The following is a 17,602-nucleotide window of genomic DNA, read 5'->3' on the forward strand; positions in this document are numbered from 1 at the left end:
CAACAGTGCAGGTTAAAAATAGAATCCCAGCTGGTCTGACTTACTGGAGGCAAGATATTGGGCCTTTCTCTCTCATGCCAACTTTTTCAGGGGCGGAAGTAGGGTTGCCCACAGGCTTTGCAGCACTCTGAAGGAGATTGCTGATGAAGGCCCATCAGGAGCTGGGCCCTGGGCTCCGGATGACCACCAGATGGCAGTGGGAAGCTGGGTGGGGTCGGGCTCCAAGTCCAGTGTGAGCTGAAGTACCTGTGGCCCAGGGCTAGCCTAGAAGGTAGCACAAAAGCATGGCCTGAATAACACCATTTCGCACACAGTGCTGCCCTTTGGTCTACCAGATACTTACACATCCATCACCTTACCCCCTCCCCCAAGCCCTGTCTAGTTACCAGATATGGAATCTCAGGGACCTCCCATCCATTTTCTGTCTCTTAAAATCTGTCAAACATTTCAGGTCCAAATTTAATATCGCTGCCTCCCAGAAGTCCTTCTTGGTCATCCTCACAAAGCTTGTCTGCTCCTGTAGTACTTACTGCTTTCTCTCTTCTATCATATTGACTTGTGTTCCTGCCTGATTTCCCATACTGGGCTGGGAACAGCATAATGTGGTGAGAAAATGACAGCCTGGGCTAGAAGGCGGGGTGACAGAGGGGGTGGGAAATGTGGAGCTTCTCAGTGCAGCGTGACAGTCATCTTACATATACCAATTCACTTCATTCTCTCCTACACAACATTTCTCTTTGTTTGACAGAAAAGGAAGGTGAAGCTGAGAAAGCCTAATGGACTTACATGGAGTCCTGCGGCAACACTGAGCTCAGGTGTCTGCTCCCAAAACCTTTTCTTTTTCCAGGCATGCTGCATTGTCTTTCAAGGCTTAAAGACCTGGGTTCCAGTAGACCTGGCCTGCCTTTTAAAAGTTGATTTTGTGCAAGTTCTTTCAGTGAGTCTCAGTCTCAGCTATAAAACAAAAATAATTACGTTATTATAATAAGAAATATACGTTGGGTCTTTACCCCCTCTCCAGGCACAGAGTTCCTAAAACCCTTGGAATTTCCTAAGTGATGAGAGCCCAAAAGGTGCTTTTTGACTTGTTGATGAACTGACTTTCCTAAAGCCTCTAGCTCACTTTAAGAACAGAGAGGGAGGCAAACCTTAAGAGACTCTTAACTACAGAGAACAAACTAAGGGTTGCTGGAGGAGGGGGATGGGTTAAATGGGTGATGGGCACTAAGGAGGGCACTTTTCAGGATGAGCCCTGGGTGTCATATGTAAGAGATGAATCACTGGGCTCTACTCCTGAAGCCAAGACTACACTGTATGTTAACTAATTTGAATAAAAATAAAAATAAAGAAAGAACACATTAAGAAATCTGCTGGCTCAAAAGAAGGAAGTGTTATCCTACAGGAACATTCCATCTGTTACTGGAAATATCTAATCTCCTTTGCTGACTGGTTTTATATATCAGTTGTATGGGTTTATACAGCTATTTATTTAGTTTTTAGGTTCATTTATTTTGAGAGAGACAGAGAGAGTGAGCGGGGGGAGGGGCAGAGAGAGAAGGAGACAGAGAATCCATGCTGTCAGCACAGAGCCTGATGCTGGGCTGGTACTCACAAACCGTGAATCATGACCTGAGCCGAAACCAAGAGTTGGATGCTTAATGGACTGAGCCACCCAGGTGCCCCCAGTTGTATGGGTTTAGTTTAATGTCCACCTTCTATGAATAAATAGACTCATTTCTGTGGGCTGTCAAAAAAAAAAAAAGGGGGGGGGGCTGGTTGCCAGAAGAACCAATCACATGATTAGGGTTAGACCTTTCAGCCCTGCCCCTGACCTCCAAGGAGGAGAGGAGGGCTGGAAATTCAGTTCAAGCACCAATGGTCTGAGATTTAATCACACCTGACTACATAATGAGGCCTCCACAAAACCCAAAAGGACAGGGCTCGGAGAGCTTCTAGGTTGGTGAACATGTGGAGACTGGGGAGAAGTCCCACTTGGAGAAGGCACGGAGGCTCCGTGTCCTTTGCCCACAACTTGCCCTGTGCATCTCTTCCATCTGGCTGTTTCTGAGTTACATTTTTTTATAATAAACTGGTGATTTAGGAAGTAAAATGTCTCTCTCGAGTTCTGTGAATGCTCTAGCAAATTAATCAAATCAAGGAAGGGGTTTTGGAACCTCCAATCTATAGCCAGTTAGTGAGAAGCACAGGTAACTACGAGGACTTCCAACTGGCATCTAAAGTCAGGGGCAGTCTTGTATGACTTAGCCCTTAATCTGTGGGATCTGATGCTATCTCTAGGTACATAATGTCAGGATTGAGTTAAATTGTAGGTCATCCAGCTGGTGTCAGAACATTGCTTGGTGGTGTGGGGGGAAAAAAACACATTGTAATCGGTGTCTGAATCGTAATTCACACTGCCATTTTGAGAATTACATAAAGCAATGTTCAAAAGTTCTTATCATTGTATCAGGCACATAGCATAACAAGGGTTAGACTCAAGACTGCTTTAAGACCAGCATGCAGGAATAACAGTAGGAAACAAGGTCCTCTGCAGACAGAGACCACCCCTAACTAAAGGGAGCAGAACTCTGGGTCCAATAGGAAGCTTGGGGCCTGCTAAGAGATGGTATTAGAATGTAATGAAGTCAGAATTTGAATCCATATGTGCCTGACCCCAAAGCCCATGCTTTTTTCACTATGCATCCTGATTCTGATCTCAGTCATTCAGGGCTGGAAAGTTGGGAGCGATTTGGAACCACTCAGGCAGGATTCTTCTCAGGGCTCAAAGTAGAAAAACAAGTAAGTCTATTATTCTGCAGACCTGCATCCCTCGGTGAGCCCCACTTCTAGCATCACCATCCCCGGAGGAAAGCCCCTGAAGATTCACTTCCCCAAACAAGATGGGGACAACTGTCCTGAAAATCTCACCCCCTCAAACCTTCTAAGAAGGAAGGTTTCCTAGCTAAGTCTCAGATATGAGGTCAAATCAGAGAAGGGGAAGCATCAAAGTGAACATGCACAAGAAGGAGCCTAGGCCAAAAGCTGGCCCCTCCTATAGACAACTCAAGCCAGGGTCTTGGATGACTGTACACTCTGGTTAGTCAGGTCTCACTAGTGAGAAGCAAGGATGTTTTGTGGACAGACTTCATTCCTTGGAGTTATTTCTGGCAGAGGACAAGTGAGAGGAGAGGAAAGCAAGCATAAAGGTTGGGGAAGAAAGCAGGAGCCAGCTGGGATCAAATCTTTGTTGCTGGGATATAATGCCTAGAGGGGGGACCTCCTGGAAATGGTGGCCTTCATTGCAGATTCTAGCAATGTTCCTTTAGCTGTTTCTTATTCTCTGAGCCTTATTCAGTATCCCCAAACCTAAGAAGACACTTGGTCAGCAGATTCTTCTTCATCATGCACAAAGATCAGCACCTCCCCCTTGGTAGGGTGAGTCTTCTGCAAACAGAATCTAACCCAGCCATGTAGCCACATTTTGAGGGAAGAAAATAGCTTACTGATTAGGCCCAGTGAAGTACTACTTTGTCTTAATCAAACACTTTTGAGTCCCAGAACCCACCTAGGCATATAAGTAATAAGAGATAAGACATGGAAGGGATCTTGAGAAGTATACATTTGAATGATGAGGCTGGTTTGAGTGATAAGGCTGTCCAATTTCCCAGGGTGAAACAAGTAAGCTGTAAGCAACATGAGAAAGCCAGAAACATAAGATATTCCCAATCAGATACATGATCCCATCTATGTTTCAAGAAACAGGGCTACAACATTGTGTGTGGGCAGGGAGAGGCAGATGCAAAGCCCTCACCTGGAGATGGGCAGGGCCTTCCAGGTGGAACTCAGTTTGGGGGTGGGGGGAATCCCTTTCCTCAAACCAGAAGTAACTCCCCAATGCTTCCAAATGCAGCAGTATTAGTCAGCCCTGAAGTAATGAACAGCTCTTCAGGGCATTTGAAGCAGCCCCCAGGCCACCTACATGTGTGGCTCTGTAGTTCAGCCCCGAAAAGGCAAGAGCAAAAGCGATAGGGTCGTTGAAGCAGAGAAGTCTGGCTTTAAGCCTGGAATGTTTAGTTCCTGCAGTCAGAGAGGTGGAGGACCCTGCACACATGTCAGGGACATGCCACACACACAAACTTGGAATGCTGGTACAGGTCAAACCAGAACTAGACAGCAATAGTGGAGATCTGGCCAGAGGAGACCAACAGGAAGCTACAGTATAGGGAGCTAATGGCAGTTTCCTGGTATGAAAACTGGTCTTACTGGAAGGATCTGGTACCCAGTCTACCTCAATGCCACTTACTAACTATGTAACCATTAGTTCTGACGGGTTACTTTCCCTTTCTGAACCTCAGTTTCCCTCATCTGACAGTATCCCTAATCCGGGGATAGTTCATGCCTTGTTATGTAGTTGTGAGGGTGACAAGAGATGGAGAAGCTATCTCCCCTGGAAAACGCACAAGCCCAGGAAGATTGTTGGAAGCCCCAACATTAAAACAATTCTAGCACCCACCTCCGTATGTAACCCAAAGTAAAAATAATGCTTAGTCATAACATCATATAATAAAGTCCAACAAACTTCTGCCTTCCCCATGATGAGTACCTCAGAGACTTTCATTTGAAATGTCAAACATTTGCTTATAATTGTTTAGTAGTCATATGGGTACAAAACATAGAGAGTCAACTAGTTCTACAACACTAAGGCAAATAGCAGTCCCCAGCCCCCTGTCTTGCTCCTCTCCCATATTCCTTCCCCAGAAGGAATCACTTTCAAACCTTTTATCATTTTTTTTAGTATTTATCCCTGTATCTTTTTTTTTTTTTTTTTTTGAGAGAAAGAGAGCAGGAGTGTGAATAAGCATGCAAGCAGGGTAGGAGCAGAGAGAGAGAATCTTAAGCAGGCTCTAGGCCCAGCACGGAGCTCCATGCAGGGCTCGATCCCATGACCATGAGATCATGACCTGAACCAAAATCAAGAGTCGGACACTTAACCGACTGAGCCACCCAGGCGCCCCTATCCCCATATCTTTTCATAACATGCTAACATTATTTCTCGGTTCTTCTGTTTGGCAGTATTATGTATTGACTATCCACCATGGAAGATGAGGAGTTATTTCTCATGTCTACCACCAGCCCACCAGAAACACATACTCCTATACTCCCCTTTCTACCCAATAAAATTGTCACATAACTTTTGTTATCGTGATGACTAGCCTCCAAAGTGATCTACGATGATGCTCACCTCCTTGTATTCATGTCCTTATGTAGTCCTGTACCACATAAAGTAGGGTTAACTTGTATAACCAACATATATCAAAACGTTTAATAAAGGCAGGACCCACACCTGCACTTGCATTACTTAGCCCCACTCCCTGCACCATAATCCCAGCCCTGTTGGGTCCTATCTTTATTTCACCTTCTGATGTTTTTTTTTTTTTTCATCATGGATTTTTTTTGCATTAATTTGTATTTTCCTCAATATGACATTTAAAAATTCCTTATCTTAATTGCTAAATTTTCTGGTACCTCTTTAAATTTTGCACCTAAGGCACCTCACTTACTTTACCTTAGTCCCAGCCATAACATAGTCTAATTGCTTCTTGAGAAAGGATGCATGGAAGGTAAATTTTTGAAAACTTGTCTATATATCCCTAATTCTAGCCTCACAGTGGTTTCATAATTTAACCAGGTATATAATTATAGGTTGGGATTTTTTTTTTAACCAATATTTTGAAGGTGGTGTTCTATGAAGTTCAAAGTTCAGCTTTGCACAGTGGCTGTCAATTTTGGAATTTTGTTGGCTATACATGTCAGTCCTATTCACAGTAGGACAGGATTTAATTTAAAAGTGGAGGACTAACAGCTGATGTGCAGTTTTGAGCAGTGGATGGAGCTTGTCAACTTGGAGCTTTATTGTAGAGTGACCTGGTTGGGCTGTTGGAGAACTCCAGATGCTGGGATCTTTAAGTCTTTCCTCTTAGGCTGGTCAGATCACCTAGAGAAAACTTTTCCTATTTTATGAACAGAAAATAAAGTCCTGGGTCCCATCACCTGGGGAGCCAGTGGAGGAAGACTGCAGGGTGGAGTGGGGTGGCTACCAGGCCTTTAATGTGCTCATGTGTACTTAAGTGTCCAGTATTTGTGGTCTCCCTGGCTTCAACTATGCCTGAAAGACCTTCAGTTTTATCTTCTCCAGACAGATCTCCTGCTTCTGCCTAGTAAGAAGAGCAGTACCTTCTTATCAACAGCTTTCAATCAATCTTCTTTTATTTTCCCTCTACCCCATTTCCAGAGATACCTTGAACATCAAATCCTAAGCCTTTTGAGGGATCTATCATTTAGTTGTGGAGTTCTTGGCTTACCCTGTACAGTTATAGGCTCTATTAAATCATTAGACACCTGTCCATCTATTTTTTAGTTCCCAAAATGTTGTCATCTCTCTTTTTCTCACCATCTCTGAGGATTTATGACTTTAAAAATCCCTTGAAAAAAAATAAATAACTAAAATAAAAATCCCTTTAAAGTCAGTTCGGGGATCAGGGCAATGCTCAGCATGGCACCAGAGGGTAACAGAGCATAGGATATGGGGATGCATTCTACATCTTGGCCTAGGAGGATGAGGAAATCCTATTTCCTAGCTTCCTCTCAGTTTCACTCATATTGCAAATAATGCATTAGTTGAAAAAATCCGTTTACTGTGGTTTTGGTGGGGTTTAAAAGGGGAGCAAAATTGTATGCCTATATTCAAAGTGTAATCTTTATTGGGAGGTACCCTAGGCCTCTTTTCTATGGAAGTGTCCAACTTGGATGGTCAGCTTCTGGAGGTAAATTTTGGTCTCCAAAGAAGCAAACACTGCTGGTGCTTACAAAGGTACAATTTCATTATCAGCATAGTGTTTTCCTCAAATATTAACTTTAATTGTAACAGTTATAATTTACCAGTTAGTAAAGCAATTATAAAATAAGTTATTTCATCCAGACGGCTCCCATGGATGGGTACTGGGTCCTGCTGGCCTGGTCTCTGGTAAGTCCTCGCAAGGGCAAGGCCTGAAGGAGAGACCGCCCCAAGCCAGTTCAGGAGGAGCCGCAGAGTTACGAGGCGTCCTCAGGGGAGGTGGTTCGGTGCCAGGCTCTGCCATACATCTTCGGGTTCCCGCTGGTACGGTCACCTCTCTTAGGGCAGCCCCAGGGATAAAGCATCCGCGCCTTTTTCGGCTGCGGTCGCCCCGCCCTAACCTCGCCCCGCCCCCTGGGCTCGCGCCCACCGGCGCGCGAGAGCTTTCAACTTACAACGCCCGGTGGGGAGAACCCGAACCGCGCGCGGGAAACGGCTGAAGCCGGGAACGGTTGAAATGAGAGGGAGAGAAGCTGAAGCACGGAGCGGTCGCTGGCTGAAATAGGCTTTCGGGAGACAGGGAAGCGGCAGAGAGGGGAGGAGGGTGAGCGCAAGGGAGGCTCTGTAGGAATGGGAAGCCCAGGAGGGGAAACGGAGAGGAAGGAGGGGCGGTTTGATTGGGTGATCCATAGGAAAGGCGGATCGATGGGCCTGGAGCAGAGGAAAGCCAGAGAATGGGAAGTTCTCCTGAGGGGGTAAAAGAGGATTTTGGAGGAAAGCCTCTGTGCTCACTCCAGCAGGGAGGGTCGATCACCGGGGACAGGAAAACAAGTGTTCCAGTGGAGTCCAGAAGTAGCTGCCTGGGTAAGCCTTAATTCTAATATGTTTTTATGACTGGCAGAACTCACTCAGCAGGACTTGGAAGACACTGCTGAAACTATTACAGAGTTAGGTTGTAATTGTTTTGAGCTGGCAAAGTGCAGATAACTGTAATAATCCTACCTCCCAATCACATAATGTGTAATTAACCCTTTCAAAGTGCTTTCCCATCTTCTAATCCAGTCCCTGCGACAGCCTTGGTAAGATCATGAGATGGTTGCCTTGCCCTCTTTTTACAGGCAAACAAGTTAAATTCAGGTGAAATGATTTGCCCAGAGTCATAGATCAAGTAAATGACTGAGTAGAAACAATAGGTTGGTTGAGATTTTAGTGAAGCCGGTATCGGGCAGTCTGAAATAAAGATAATTATAGCAGGAGGCGACTCTGCGACAAGAGGTAACACAGAGGTGATGACTTGATGAGCCACAAAATAAAGTCTCCAGACTCAAAAAAATCATTACCTTCTCATTGATAAAGCCCAGGAGGCAGATACCCCTACCCTGGGCCTGAGGTCTCCAGGTCCCTCTATAGCATCTCTGAGACCCCTCTATCAGGCATCAATTTAGAAATTGGGAGGCTTACTCTGTCTGGGCCGCCATAATAGAATACCATAGACTGGGTGGCTTATAAACAACAGAAATTTCTTACAGTTCTGGAGGCTGGGAAGTCCAAGACCAAGGTGCTAGCAGGTTCCATGTCTGGTGAGAGATTGCTTCCTCAATGGCTATCTTTTTCTATAACACCACATGGTGGAAACGGCAAGGGAGCTTCCTTTTGGCTTCTTTTCTAAGGGTACTAATCCTATTCATGAGGGCTCTGCCCAAAGGACCTAATAACCCCCAAAGACCCCACTTCCTAATACCATCACTTTGGGGGGTTAATTTCAGCATATGAATTTTGGGTGGACACAAACATTCCGACCATAGCAGAGCTATAAAGGACTCACTGGTTAGTGGTATCAAATATGCACAAGCAAAACGGCCATTCCTTTGTTTTCAGGGGTGAGGCAGTGCTACAGCCTTCTATCTGTGTCTTAAACTGGCTTGCCTGCCCTCCCTATTGTTCTACAATGTGCTTGACCTTTCTTCTGATTGGTACGCAGGATCTGTATAACTTAGGTGTTCCTTTAATCTTTTGATGATGAACACGAGAGGATTCAGGGACTTTGGGATGGTGGGTAGGAGCCAGGTACAGGAAGGTCTAGAGAAAGCTTTCCAGGCGGATGGAATAGAGGATGGAGTCTATAGGGCAGGAATGACCTTGGTGAGTTGAGGAAACAGAGGCCCCAAAAGGCTGGAGCACAATAACTAGGGCAGAAAGTGGCATAAAATGAAGTCAGGGAATACAGCTGGGATCAAACTACAGTTGGGGGGAAGACAGCTTGGAGTCTAGGGTATTAAATCTGAGCTAGGGTGGGCTCCTGGAAGAGATAGGAATGTCCCTGTCAAAGCCCCAGCTGAATACTGCAGAACAGCAGAGGTGGTGAAACAAGAAAACCCAGGCCAACCTGGCTGAAACCATCTAAATGAAGATGATGTCGGGTGAACAGAAGGAAACATAAAGACCACTAGAGTGCAACACAAGAGTGTCAGTGACCTAAAGAACCTTATTAAGAACACACCAACCTCTCAAACCTAGACAAAGAAGGGTGTCTGAGAGGATATTTAAACCACAAACCCAATTCAAAGCTGCAGACCGTTTTAAGAGACTTCTCTCAGGAGGACTCTGGGGGGCATCCACCTCTGAGGCTGGAGATGCACTTCCCCACTGTTATCTATAGAAAAATGGAAAATCTTTTACATTGTCAATGGAGTACATGGAAGTTTACTATTCACTAGCTCAGGGATTGTCCTCTAAAAATTTATAGCTTGACTACATAGAGTTTTAACTGATTGTCTGATGGTAGGTAGGGTTGCAATGGAGCATAATGAACTGAAGGGTAAAAAAAAATGCTGGAATATACCATCACCTAGTAGAATCCAGAGTCCTAACGAGCTTCTATATAATTCTAGTCTTAACTGTTACACTTGAGAGAAAATGACATAAACCCCGTACATGTTTTTAAATGTTTGTTACCCCTTCTGTCCAAGGTTTCTGTACTGTTGCTACCTTATACCAAGTCACTATCATCTCTCACCTGGATTATTAAAGTAACTAACTACTTAATCTTTCTGCTTCAATGCTTGCATCCTTACAGGCCTTCCTCAAACAGCAGTCTGAGTGTGGATCTTCTAAACACTAAATCAGGACTTCTTTTTCCGAATAATGGTGGGCTACGTTATTTGGATCGACCCTATAGCTGAAAACAACCTGAAACAGGAAAACTGAACAAAATATAAGAAGTATTTTTTTAAGATCAATAAAGAGATGACAAAACAATAAGGAATTGTCATGCCAAAAAGTGAAGGGAAGACTTAAGAATGGGTAAGAAGGCATGGGAGCCACTTTTGCCCTGAAGGCACTCTCATATTCCCCAAATTAGACCACTTTGACAGCATCATGAGTCCCAGGGTACGAAAATCAGAGGCACAGACTGGCCAAGTAGGGAGTCTATTAATAGACTGTGGTGAGCAGGCTCTAAGGTATCTCCCACCCCACTCCCAAGTGTAAGGGAAGGGACTTCCGACTTTAATCTTACCAAGAGAATATGGCAAAGTGATAGAATGTCATTCCCATGACTGTTATGTTATAAAAGTGTCAGTCTTGTTAGTTACTTGGTCTTGTTAGTAGACACGTGGCAGAGAATTTAGGGCAGCCTCTAGCAAGAATGCCACAGATTAAGAAAACCCACTGAATCCCAACAAATACAAAGGGAATCAACACCTAGAGTCATCATAATCAAACTAGAATACCAAAGAAAAAAAGAAAAGCTTAAAAGCTGCTAGAGAAAAGGATAAATTATGTTTAAGAAACATGCTTAGTACATGGGAGACACCTATTATATATTTGTTAAATGAATAAACAATCACACATTACTTGGAAGCTCTTATGCTTTACTAGCTCTGTGACTTATGTCACTTGACCGCTTTGAAACTCAGTCTCCTGATCTTCAAAATGTAGATAATAAAACCTACTTTATAAGGATGATTATGAGAATTATATTCCTGGTGTAATTAGGTGCTTCTGTTCTGCACAGGCTCTCTCCCAAATTTGTGTTTCTGGTCTATTCTATGCAAATTTATTCCCTAGGTCTCCAATTCCAAACATCTATCTTGAAATACTTCTATATCTAAAACATATTTCCTTCCTTCCCTTTTGAAGGGCTGGAGGCTTCAGAAAAACAACTCCTATTGCAATAACATCTGTTCAGCTGGTGGGGAGGGAAGGTGAGTGAACAAACATTTAGCTTAGGATGTGCCTGATAATTCCCCTACCTAAAAAATACTCAGTAGAATTTTCCCAAACTCTGTCATGATAAGGGTTCCCTGAGGCAGTTGTTAGTAATACAGTTTTGGGGTCTGTTCCTGTGAACAGCAGGACTCCTTAGGTTTAGGGTAGAACCGGGAATCTGACTTTTTAACAAGCACCCAGGTGATTCTCACCTTCGTAGAAGAGTAGGACTATAGCTAGGAGGTGAGGCTTAAATAACTGGCCAAGCTACTGATTAATCTGAGTGAATAAATATTTCCTGCTGTAGGAAAGGGGAGAATAAAGTACAAATAAGAGGCTGGACCTGTGAAGGTATGGATGTAACATGGCTCATGTCTGGACAGGCTCACTAACTTAGAGACATAAATGTGCATAAAATATTTTAAGGCAAGAGGCTAGGCTACCATCGGATGGCCAATAGCATACAAAATAGGAGTTCTGATGGTAGGGGACCTGGGAAAGCTTTGTAAAGGAAGTACACTCTAAACTAGACTACTGTCTAGACTTCCAGAATTTTTTCAGGTGAATTATAAATAGGAAATGGAATTCTAGGAAAGAAAAATAGTTTTAAGCAAAGGAATAAAGGTATAAAATGACCAAGTTGGTTCTAGTGAAAGCAAGAAAACTGAGCTGTTCCTTTCCTAAGTACAGGGGAAATGCCTGGACAGGAAGGTGAAAAAGGGCCAGGTGGAAATGAATGAACAATTTGAAAACATAGTGCAGAAGATCTTACAAGGTTAGGGTTGAGAGGATGGGTGGGCAGAGGGAGCAGAAACCTGAAAACCCTACCATGAGACTAGGAGCCTCTGAGTCAGAGAAAACCCAAGATGAGGTCCTCTGCCTCAGGACCCTGATCCTCACACCTTGAGAGAGGGCTTTCTGACCCCATAACTGACTGGCAAATCCCGAAACTTAAGCCCCCAAATGCCGAAACTCACCAATCTACCCCAGTAGTGAGTAGAGACCCTGTGATCCCCTCCTGGGATTTTAAATACGTCCCTGCCTACTCCAGTCCCTCCCCACCTACCCTGCACCTTTCATGTGTTCAAAAGTCCTGGAATACTTTTTGTCAACAGCAATTTCCTCTGCCCAGAATGTTTTTCCCTACTTTATTTGACTAACTTATTCATTTGTCAGGTCTCTGTTTATATACTTCTCATTCAGAGAAGCCTTTCCTACTCACTTGGTCTAAATGGTCCTCCACTCCTCTGTAGATGCCCTTTGAATTTTTCTTCATAGCTCACACAAATACTTAAGATGACATTCTTATTTGTGTTTGTGGCTCTCTTTGGTCACACAGTAAGCTCTGTGGCTGTGTCTGCTTCCCTCCCCATTCTCTGCTCAGTACCTAGCCCAGGGCAATTTCTCACCATATTTATTTTAAAGAGACAGGGAAAGGGACTCTAAGCTTCTCCAAGATCCTCTGAATTCTCAAGACCCTAATGCCTTTCCTGCCTCCTTTTCCAGAGCTTGTGCCTGGGTTCGAATCCTGATGTCAGTATTTACCGACTGGGACACACTGGACGACAAGTGGTCTACACTGCTTAAATCTCAGTTTCCTTTTCCTGTCAAATTGAGAGGATAGTTCCTACCTCACAGGGTTGTGAGGAGGATTTATAAGAGCATCTAACAGTAAAACATCTAACAGTATCTAGAAAATAGTGGCTGATAAAAGTTAGCTGCCATTATTACTGTTGCTAATAACGAATCACCTCTAAGATTCAAGCCATTGGGCTTTTTTCCACAAGAAAGTTCTCCTTTTATTAATATACCTAAAGAGGTCTTATAAATTGATAAGAAAATGCAAAAAAAAAAAAGTGGATTCCAGAATTGTAAAATCACAGAAAAAAATGTTGAACATTTTAAATATATATATTATCAGAGTAGAGAGGAGGAGAGAAAGGGGCACAGTCTGAGTCTCAGGTACTCCCACATCTTAAAGTTCTTCCCTCTAGGGGCGCCTGGGTGTCTCAGTCGGTTGAGCGTCCGACTTGGGCTCAGGTCATGATCTCGCAGTCCGTGAGTTCGAGCCCCGCGTCGGGCTCTGTGCTGACAGCTCAGAGCCTGGAGCCTGTTTCGGATTCTGTGTCTCCCTCTCTCTGACCCTCCCCCATTCATGCTCTGTCTCTCTCTGTCTCAAAAATAAACGTTGAAAAAAAAAAAAAAGTTCTTCCCTCTAGTGTTGGGGAAGAAGGAAAAGCAAACAGGCAAGTGCTGCCTTCCTTGATGGGGTGATGCTTTTGTGTTCCCTTCTCTGCAGGAGGTTTCTGCTTCTCTGGCTGAAGCAGCTTGCCACGATGCCCTCTGAGTGCTGGCTCTTACAGAGCACACGTGTGGTTCTTGAGAGGTCACATATTTCTCTACCTCTTATGCCCATTAAACCACTCCCCCTTTCCCCCGCCACAAGAAATTCATGTCTGGGACTCACCAGTGATGTCTCATGCATGCAATCCATGAATTCCTGTGTGGCGTTTGCCATTGTTCATCCATTCCACGCCTTGGAGTACTCCACTTTCCTAGAACACTGCTGTCACTGCTGCTAGGGTTTCACTAGCCAGGAGCCATGACATTGTCCTCCAAATGTAGGGGACACCCTACTCCTGACTCCACGCCACACAGATCCAAGATAAATGGGGTGGTACTGTTCTCCTGCGGGGATTCTGCATCTGCCTCCTCCAAGAAGATTTAGCTGCTAAAGAATCTAAAAGTACTCCCCCGGAAGTGGCCTCGGAGCATGACCAGGGGTGAGTATTGGCCTTCCGATCCTCCATGTCATTCCATTTTTCCCTCTTGTCTGTCTTCAACTTATTCCCTTCAGTAAGAGTCAGCATCCCCTGGAAAGTTGTTAGAAATGAAGACTCTCAGGCCCATCCCCAGACCTTCTAAATCAGAACCTGCATGTTAACAAAACCCCCAGGTAATTACTCTACACACTCAAGTTTGAGAAATACTGAAACATAGGATTCAATTTTTGAATTCTTCCTCTCTAGTTATTCAGATCCAAGTTCATTTTTAGCCCAAGTTGCTGAATTTCCCCCCTTTTTGCATATGCTGGTTATTGTACAGGAATTCCTTGGCTGCTTGAGCCCATGCAGTCTCTACTATGGTAGTCCTGCAGGGATTCCACGTAAGCAGCCTGACATCTGCTCTTTACAGGTACCCTAGTGATTTAAAAAATCACCCATCCCAGTATGATAGGTTATCATATACAGGTAAACGGTAGATTTTGAAGGAATGTTGAAATCATCGGCACCTGTAACTCCGTAAGCCCCTCTTCATCACATATGTTTTAAGATACTTGGAGATATTATGGAGGGAAAAATGATGGTAATGCGCCTATTGCATTAGTAAATGCACCCATTCACTGTGGTTAGAAATAAATAGCATAGCTTACACTGAAATTGTGTATGCACATGGTCCCTGAAGCTAATTTTTTCCTCAACCTATAACTTGTATCAGAGATTGGTTTGAGGACATTACTGCTCTCAGCAGAGAGACTGACAGGGGCTCTAGCTGTAGCTGGTGTCTGCCTGCCACTCCCAAGGTGCAGTGTTTCTGGAATTCACCCAAAGGTTCCTTGGCATGCCTCCTAGGATATAAGTCTCAGAAAATACAAGGAACTGCCTTGTGAGTGACTTTTTAGAATTTGTTGCATCTTTGGTATGGTTTGATTTCTCCATGGTTTTGACCAGTTGGATGAGCCAGCATTGTTGTTGGGTTTTTTCCTCCTCTGGTAAAGCTAGCTCTAGAACTTCCTGTCTGAGGAATCTCATGGAATATTCAAAATAAGAAGACCCCCCAAAGAGATGTGAAACCATGCTATTATTTTCCTGTTTGGCTCCTGTGTCCTTTGTGGTTGACAAGTTTCTTAAAGCCTGCAGGGTGTTTTTCCAGCTTGGATATGCTTGGATGGAAATTTCTGAAGTCCTGCAGAACCTTTTTAGGGCAATAGTGGTTGGCTTATTAGAGGTTGGGAAAGAGGCTGTCTGTCCTCTTTGGAGCAAACTTGTATAGCCATTATGTTAAAAAAAAAAAAAAAAAGGTAGCCTTGATAGGGTGTGATCATAAAACAGCTTCACTTTCATTCCTGCTCTCTCTGCTCAGAAGCTGGTTTCTCAGGTAGGTCCCTGTAGTTTTTTCAGACACCCTTAGAAAAAAAAGTCACTTTTAGTCATAAAATAGTCTCATTTCAGTCACTGAAATGTCCAGTCCCATGTAATAGTTAAAACTCTGAACTTCATTTGAGGCAAATATTTCCCCTTCCTCTACTTCCCCAGCCAGGCTGATTCAGGCTGGAAACCTGACATGAGGGAGAGGGAAGTAGGGGCCAGAGGAGCAGAGTGGTACAGCTGGCTTGTTTGCTTTCCCACCTAATGCTTCTGCTGCCCCTCCACTCCCTCTAGGGTGTGGGTCCTACAGGACTTGGGGTGGAGGTAAAAGGAGGAAAGAATAAGAGGAAGAAGGGCCTTTAGGGGAACTGAAGTGCTTGGTGGTGGTGTTCCAGGACCTCGGTGGGTGTTCAATACAGACTCCTCTTACTCAGAACTTAAGTTCCAGGGAAAACACTGGATGACAACGCCGCCTTCTGCTCGCCACTTGCTCTGCTGGCTTCTGCATTTGATTCCAGCCCCTGTTGCTTAGCAGCCTCTGGTGGGAAGCCCACCTGGGCAGGGGCTCCTTGAAAAAACCCTCATGCTTATATTCTCCCTTCCCCCAGGCGACCCACGGGGTGCAAGCTCTTTTCTGTTCTGCGTTTAATGGTGTACACACTCCTCATCCCGGACTCTAGCCACGGCCTTTTGCTTTTAATTTTCTCTGGCATGGGTCCCATACCAGTCGCTTTGGCCCTCTCAATTCTAAGGAACACTGTTTTCCAACTAATCTTTGAAAGCCCTTTCTCCGGAGACTTGAGATGAGGAAAGGCTCAGCCTCCCAGGGAGGCAGTGGGGAGGGAAGGCCACAGTGCTTCAACTCTTTTTTCCCAAAGTCTTTTTTCAAATTCCTCAAACCTCAGACCTTGAGGGGTTGAGGAGTCGGTGTTAATCTCAGGGTCACAAGACTGTCACCAACTAGCTGCTTTGCTGGTCTTGTAGGTGGTCTTACAAACTGCCTTGAACTAAGGGGAACTGTCACTTACTATTTTCTCCTTTTCCCTGGGCCTCAGCTGCACCTGGCTGCATCCAAGACATCTCTCATTTTAACATGTGCTTTCTAGCTCTAGCTATGCACCCTCGGGATTTCATTTTAAAGCCCCCAGAGGAGAAGGAAGCATCTCTACCTTTTTCGAGCATTATTTTAAACATATGAGTGACAAGTTGCCTTCCTTTTTGTCTTTCTGTCCTTATTAACAGTTTATTACATTATTTTGGAGGAGGATTCCTTTTTTCTTTTTTTTAACCACTTAGGAATGAGATTGGACAATTTACCATGACTCTGAATTGGGCTTCAGAGAAATAAGAGAATCCTTCTATTTTTCTTGTTGAAAGCCATTTAAGGCAAATACTTCTAGATTTATGGGTATTTTCATTTTACGTTGGAGCTAAAGTTGGGATTTTTAAACAAATTCAAGTTTAAAAATACATATTTTAATTTTCAGCTATTCGCATCGGGATTCAGAAGTATGGGAGAAAGGTGAAACATGGGAGAAAGGTTGTTGTTGTTTTCCCATGTGAGTGTCCAGGCTGGTGAAAATGTGGGTGCGAGGTAGGAGTGCCTGCCTGGTTAGATGAAAGCCATGGGGCTAGCTGGGCTTGGAGGAGGGAGGTAAACATAATTCTGGAGTAATGAGGTGGTGCCTGGGAGTGGCTGAAGTATAGGCCGGTCCAGTAGGACCATATCTTTCCTAGTATATGGAGTGGCATCAGCATCTCAATCTTAATGATAACCTTATACAGGAAAAACGTGGAGCTTCAATAATACTATCCTTCCCACTACCTGATTCTAATTCTATTGGAGCTATTTTACAGTTCAGAGCTGTAGGTAATAGCAATGCAAAACACCTGACACGGACACCACTCCCCACCCCCTCTACACACACAAGGGATTTAAAGGGATTCCCCTTTAAACTAGTTATAACGTCTCATCTGCTTCCTCATTAATGAGTTAAAGAAAACCATTAAGGGGCACCTGGGTGGCTCAGTCAGTTAGGCATCCGACTTCAGCTCAGGTCATGATTGGTTCCTGAGTTCAAGCCTGCATCAGGCTCTGTGCTGACAGCTCAGAGCCTGGAGCCTGCCTCAGATTCTGTGTCTCCCTCTCTCTCCGCCCCTCCCTAGCTTGCACTCTGTCTCTCTCTCTTTCAAAAATAAAACATTAAAACAAAAGAATCTTTAATATGCATATGTGCAGGAGAGTCGTACTTTTATTTTGAAAATGACCTTTTTACAGTTTTGGAGGTCTTTGCCCAAAAGGCCCAATGGATTCATCTGACAGAGAGCCAGGTAAACCAGAGAAGTGCACTTCCTATGGGCTGCTTAAGCCTGGGCATATCTCTTCTTGGCTCTTGGGAGGTGTATCCAA

The 17,602-nt window shown here is 44.3% G+C and overlaps 1 long non-coding RNA gene across 6 annotated transcripts in view; it reads right to left on the bottom strand.

The window, feature by feature from the left end:
• The window catches only part of LOC131487392 (uncharacterized), a 119,115-nt gene that overhangs the window by 17,280 nt on the left and 84,233 nt on the right, over positions 1-17,602 (bottom strand). For 4 of the 6 annotated variants that reach the window (XR_009249718.1, XR_009249720.1, XR_009249715.1 and 1 more), the window contains 2 exons: positions 787-954; positions 45-264 (listed from right to left, as the gene is read on the bottom strand). This is a non-coding gene — a long non-coding RNA (uncharacterized LOC131487392). Of the gene's footprint in view, positions 1-44; positions 265-786; positions 955-6,939; positions 7,220-13,511; positions 15,448-17,602 lie in introns of those variants that run through there. The other 2 variants (XR_009249719.1, XR_009249716.1) reach the window with 2 other exon arrangements.

This window comes from Neofelis nebulosa, chromosome 10, assembly GCF_028018385.1.
Source record: "Neofelis nebulosa isolate mNeoNeb1 chromosome 10, mNeoNeb1.pri, whole genome shotgun sequence".
NCBI lineage: Eukaryota > Metazoa > Chordata > Mammalia > Carnivora > Felidae > Neofelis > Neofelis nebulosa.